At 42.4% G+C, this 6,112-nt stretch overlaps 1 protein-coding gene across 2 annotated transcripts in view; it reads left to right on the forward strand.

The window, feature by feature from the left end:
- LOC122559644 (MANSC domain-containing protein 1-like) overlaps positions 1 to 6,112 on the forward strand; it is a 33,560-nt gene continuing 27,448 nt past the window's right edge. Inside the window, exons 1-3 of one of the 2 annotated variants that reach the window (XM_043709454.1) lie at positions 1 to 300; positions 877 to 944; positions 4,591 to 4,668. The gene's annotated coding sequence lies outside the window, so the exon portion shown is untranslated. The remainder of the gene's footprint in view (positions 301 to 876; positions 945 to 4,590; positions 4,669 to 6,112) is intronic. The other variant, XM_043709455.1, reaches the window with a different exon arrangement.

Raw genomic sequence — 6,112 nt, forward strand, 5'->3', positions numbered from 1 at the left:
ATTGCGTTCCACCCACATTCACAGACACACAGGGAATTGTTCAGCCAGTCAATCAGTCTGTGCAGACTCGGATGCCTTTGGTTTTGTGGTGTTCGTTTTCTCAATAAAGAGATTCTTTTTTATAACGCTCCACAAGAGGTTTTAACAGCTCATTGATAATGCCCCAGTAAACCATTTTTTTAAAAATATACTATCATTTTTCTTGCGTGTTTGCAGGGCGCGGATGTCAAGAGTAACTTTGGTAATTTTTTCCCAAGTTGAATATTTTCACTCCTAGCGGAGCGGCTCCTGGATTGGAAGGTATGTTTTCTGAAGCTATTGACTTGGCTGTAAGATGAGCAGCTTGTGTCGTTGTTCTGTCTGTGTAGAGAGAGGGTTGGGAGAAGGGTTTTCGGGAAAGGCGGAAAGCAGTGAGTGGGATTGAGGGGCTGAGAGTGGAGCCCAGCCTGGGATTGACAGCAAAAATGGGAGCTTTATCTTTCTCGAAAAGCTGTTGCACTGTAGCCCCTAATGTCTTGTGCTCCTGGCCGTGCTAAACCTTCTGATTCGCATTCCGGCCGGCTGAGCAGTTTGTGGATACGGTTGTTCAAGCGAACCCTCACATCGCACCATTGGCGAAGAACCTCGATCTCCCGTGCCTTTGGCATTCAGAGTTTTTGGATATTGGAGTTAGCAGTTTGTGTAACCAATGGCTATGTGTAACCGTGCCCTGATTGTGTTGTGTCTCTCGAGCGGTGTCGTATCCTTATAAAATTACAAACACGTGTACCTACTGAGGAATTTTTACCCCGAACTTCATTCGTTCTGTGCGGTAATTGCGAAATAATGTGTCAAACTGTTTGGTATTGAAACCCCTTTGCCTCTTCTCTGTATCAGGCTGACCGAGCGTTTGCAGAGTACTGAACGTTCAACAACTATTGCTGTGAATACGGGGTCACAGACAGGTCTGGAGCACTTTACTGAAACATGTATCATTGACGAATCTCTCCAGTGCGGAATCAGGCCGTTTAGCCATCGAGTCCACACCGACCCTCCGAACAGCATCCCATCCACATTCACACCCCTACCCTATAACTGTAACCCTGTATTTCCCATGGCTAACCCACCCAGTCTGCACATACCTGATCACTATGGGCAATTTAGCACGGCCATCCACCTAACCTGTACATTTTTGAACTGTGGGGAGGAAATCCGGACTGCCCGGAGAAAACCAACGTAGACACAGGGAGAATGTGCAAATTCCACTCAGATAGTCGCCCGAGGCTGGAATTGAACCCAGGTCCTTGGTGCTGCTAACCACTGAGCCACCTTGGCACCAAAAGGGGATTTTTAGTTTCTTGATCATTACTGAGAAAAGCATTTAATTCCATGATTGGGAGATGCCGGTGTTGGACTGGGGTATACCAAGTTAAAAATCACACAACACCAGGTTATAGTCCAACAGGTTTAATTGGAAGCACTAGCTTTCAGAGCGACGCTCCTTCATCACCTGTGATCACAACCACCTGATGAAGGAGCAGCGCTCTGAAAGCTAATGCTTCCAATTAAACATGTTGGACTATAACCTGGTGTTGTCATTTCATTCCAGATTGATTCATGAATTGAATTTAAATTCCCTGAAATGTTGGGATCTGAACTGGTATCTAACTTCTGCAGGGTATTACTAGTCACAATTCTGCAGCCCCTTCAGCCTGTTATTGGATTGGATCAAGGCTGGTCAATACCTTGGCCCGTTTGTCTGACTTTTCTTTGAAACCATTAATAAATATCTACCAATATCAATATTAAAATTTGTAAGTATCTCATTGTCCACAACATTGAAGAGATAGAGTTCCAGATTCCTAGCAGCCATTTTGAGAAGAAGTGCCTTCTGATTTCACTTCAATGATTCCTCTAATTATAAGATTTAGTCTGAATTGCCATCAGAGGAAAGGTTTTGTATCTGACGAAATCCTCCTTTCCACATTTCCATTTAGATCCCCCTTTAACCTTGAGATAAGAGTAATCCACCAAACTCACTTTCATTTTGCTGCATCACCTCCAAGGTAACCATATGCTCCCTGATGTGCGGTCCAGTCCTGAGTGGTATAGCGTATGTTTAATATTTGCTTTTCTGCTGAATTGAGTATCTAGATGGGGGTCTGACCAAGCTTCTAAACAACTCCTTGCATCAATTCCCTTGCCAACTCCTGAGAACCCTGTTGTGTAACAGCCTACACCACAAAAGCAAAATATAGCAGATGCTGATTTTTCTTTTAAAAAAAGTATTATTAGGCTTGAATGTCACTATCAAAGCTAAAAATTACCTATAGTCCAATAGGTTTATTTGAAAGTACAGGCTTTCAGAGCACTGCTCCTTCAGGTAGCTAGTGGGGCAGGAACATAAGACACAATTTATAGTAAAAGATCAAAGTGTCGTACAACAGATGCGATGTATTAAACAAACTTTAGATTGCTATTAAGTCTTTAATCACTGAGAATGGGGATGTAGGTTTTGATTGATTAATATGTAAATCCCAGAATTTCTTTCAAAGGTAGCATTTATTGTTCATCCCTAATTTCCCTTGAAAAGGTTGTGTTAATATTCCCATGGTGCTATTAGGAAATAAGTTCCACAACCCAGCAACAATGAGGAATTGATGACAGAGGTCCAAAATCTTCTTTGAGAGCAAGATGCATTCCTGTGCATTGTCTCCCTTGTTCATTGGGTGGTAGAGTCTGCCCTGGTGATTGCTGCAGTGCATCTTGTAGATGGTATATGCTGCTGCCACTGTGTGTCAGTGGTGGAGGGTGTGTGTGTAGTTGGATAGGGTGCTGATCAAGTGGTCTTGGATAATGTCAGCATTCTTGTGTTGTTGGAGCTGGATTTGTCTATGTATCCATCACACTTTTGACTTGTGCCTTCAACAGAGCAGACAAGGTTTGGAGAGTCAGCCAGTGAATTACTTGCCACAATTCTCAGTGTCTGACCTGCTTTTATAGTCACAGTATTTATATGGCTGCTGCAATTAAGTTTATGATCAATGGTCATCCTCATAATGTTGATGTTGGATATTCAATACTGGTAATCTCTTTTGAATATCAAAGGGAGATGATTAGATTTTCTTTTTTGAGGTTATCATTTTCTGTGTTGATGTGGAATGAAAATATCTTGTAGGGAGCAAGTGAGGATAGTAGATACTGGAGATCAGAGTCAAAAGTGTGGTGCTGGAAAAGCACAGCAGGTCAGCCAGCATCCGAGGAGCAGGAGAATCGTTGCTTTGGGCATAAGCCCTTCATTCTCATTCCTGATGAAGGGCCTATGCCCAAATGCCGATTCTCCTGCTCCTCAGAAGCTGTCTGACCTGCTGTGCTTTTCCAGCACCACACTCTCGATCCTGAAAATATCTTGCATCCTATCAGCTTGAGCCTGAATATTCATATTTTACTGCATGTGGATACTGACAGTACCTGTGGAGTTGTGAATGGCATTGAACATTGTACAATCAGCAGTGAACATGCCCACATTTGACTGTATGATATAGAAGGATAGTCATTGATGAAGCAGCTAATGGTGCTTGGAATTAAGCGATTACCCTGAATAGCTCCTTCAGTGATATACTGGGACTGAAATGATTGATCTCAACAAACACAACTTTCTTCCTTTTGTGCTAGGTATGTCTCCAACCATTGGTGAGCATTTTCGTGATTCCATTGATTTCAATTTTACTTGAGCTGTTTGCAGTATATTTACTGAAATGCTGCTTAGATAACAAGAGCAGTCACACCCACCTTTCCCTCTGGAATGTAGCTTTCTTGTCTATGTCTGGACCAAACTCTAATGAGAATTATGCAGGGGGAATTGGAAATTAAAACAAAACAGGTTTAAAATGCTGAGAAGATCTGATTGTAAATGCAGAGAGAGAAATGCAATTAACTTTTACATTTTCTCTGACATCTATCAGAACTGGGAAATGTTAGAAATGTCAATTGAAGATCTGTGGTAGATTGGAGGGCAGGAGAGATGAAATGTAAAAACCTTTCATGGTTCAAGGCAAAAGGGACAAATGTAGAAATAAAAGATGTTAAGACGATGTATGAAATAGAGGATCATGAATAATTGCTGTCCGAAAGGAAAATAAAGAAATAAGAGGGAATGGAGATAAAATTGTTGAATTCAGGCCAGAAGGCTGCAAGGTATCCATTTGGAAGGTGGAGTATTGTTCCTCAAGCTTGTCTTGATCACTAAAGGAGGCAGAGGTCAAAGTTGGAGCAAGGTGGGGAACTAAAGTGACGCATATCTACAATTTTGGTGTCAAGGTTGCGGATGGTATGACCTCAGTGTCACCATGCAGTCTGCGTAGAGGAAACCGTGTTGTGAACAGCAAATAACAGTGTACTAGTTTATAGAGTCAGAGATATACAACATGGAAACAGACCCTTCAGTCCAACTCATTCATGCCGACCAGATATCCCAACCCAATCTAGTTCCACCTGCAAGCACCCGGCCCATATCCCTCCAAACCCTTCCTATTCATAAACCCATCCAATTGACTTTTAAATGTTGCAATTGTAACTGTTGCAAATAAGTAAATCATGTGTCATTTACAGAAAGGTCATGCCTTGGAGGACGTGGAATGACTCTGTAGGACGTGGAATCGAGAGCTAAGAGAGGATATTTCTTCAGAGGTATGGGACGATATATGGGGATATGTAAGGAAAATTTCAGTATGTAACAGAGCGCAGGCCATGCAATTGAAGATCTTACACAGGGCTCGTATGGCGCCAGAGAGGCTAGCTAAGTTTGAGAGGAACATCAGGGTGTCCCAATGGTAATATTAGTATAGGCGCTCTGACTCACTGCTACTGGTCCTGTTGTAAGATCCAGAGATACTGGAATGCTATAGTAAGGGAGCTAAAGGACATGCTGGGGATTGAAATTAACATGGATCCAGTAATTCTTCTTTTGGGGTTGCCCAGTTTGCCCCCTCTGAGGGAACACATGAAGAGATTGTGTAAGATTCTTACCCACTGAGAGAGAGAATATTTCTCGTGAATTGGACGTCAGAAAAACCACCAGGTCTTATGGGGTGGTGTAAGCAGGTGACGGAGCATCTCCCCCAAGACTACACCACAAATATGGTGCACCGCAAAACAGAGCAGTTTTACAAGACGTGGCGGCTCTTTTTAAATTATATTGAAGTTGACTTACCAGCAATATTAATTAGGACCGTGGTATAGCCATGGGAATATGTCTGGGTGCCCGGGGGAGGCTGGAGGAAAATGAATTAAGGTACTGTAAATGGTGCTCTCAGGGATGGGAGCCTCAGTGGAGGTGTGACGAGTGAAATGGAATAAAGTAGTGACATATAATTTAAGTTATTTGAATTTAGTTTAATTTAATTAGTTTGGAGTTTAGTTTAAGTAAAATAGATATGTTTGTTCTTGTAGAATAGCAGGTCATTCATTAATAATATCGCGTTATGACTTTGTTGTACTGACTACTTTTCTGTGTTTTTGGTGATATTCCTTTTATTTGTATATACATGTCTTGGAAAAGATTTAAAAAAGGTCTTTAATGAAAATATTTGTTTACAAAAAAAAGTTAATCACAGTTTCACTTGAAAAATGTTTGGGGGTGATGATGTTGAGAAGGGAGAATGCAAAAGGACAGGTGTTGCATTTCCTGCATGTGAAGGTGCTGCGGGACAGGGCAGCCTTGTTTGGGATGAATGAGGAATGGATCAGAATATCGTTGAGGGAACAGTCTCCAGAATGCTGAGAGGGAAGTTGAGGGAAGCATGTTTGATAATGGTGGAAATGGTGAAAGATTTAATGAATGTGAAGGCTGATTAAAGGTAAGGAGAAAGTGAGAACTGCAGATGCTGGGGATCGGAGCTTAAAAATGTATTGCTGGAAAAGCGCAGCAGGTCAGGCAGCATCCAAGAAGAAGGAGAATCGACGTTTTGGGCATAGGCCCTTCTTCAGGAATGAGGAGGGTGTGTCCAGCAGGCTGAGATAAAAGGTAGGGAGGAGGGACTTGGGGGAGGGGTGTTGGGAATGCGATAGGTGGAAGGAGATTAAGGGGAGGGTGATAGGCCGGAGAGAGGGTGGGGGCGGAGAGGTCGGGAAG

The sequence above is a fragment of the Chiloscyllium plagiosum genome, chromosome 19, assembly GCF_004010195.1.
Source record: "Chiloscyllium plagiosum isolate BGI_BamShark_2017 chromosome 19, ASM401019v2, whole genome shotgun sequence".
Taxonomy (NCBI): domain Eukaryota; kingdom Metazoa; phylum Chordata; class Chondrichthyes; order Orectolobiformes; family Hemiscylliidae; genus Chiloscyllium; species Chiloscyllium plagiosum.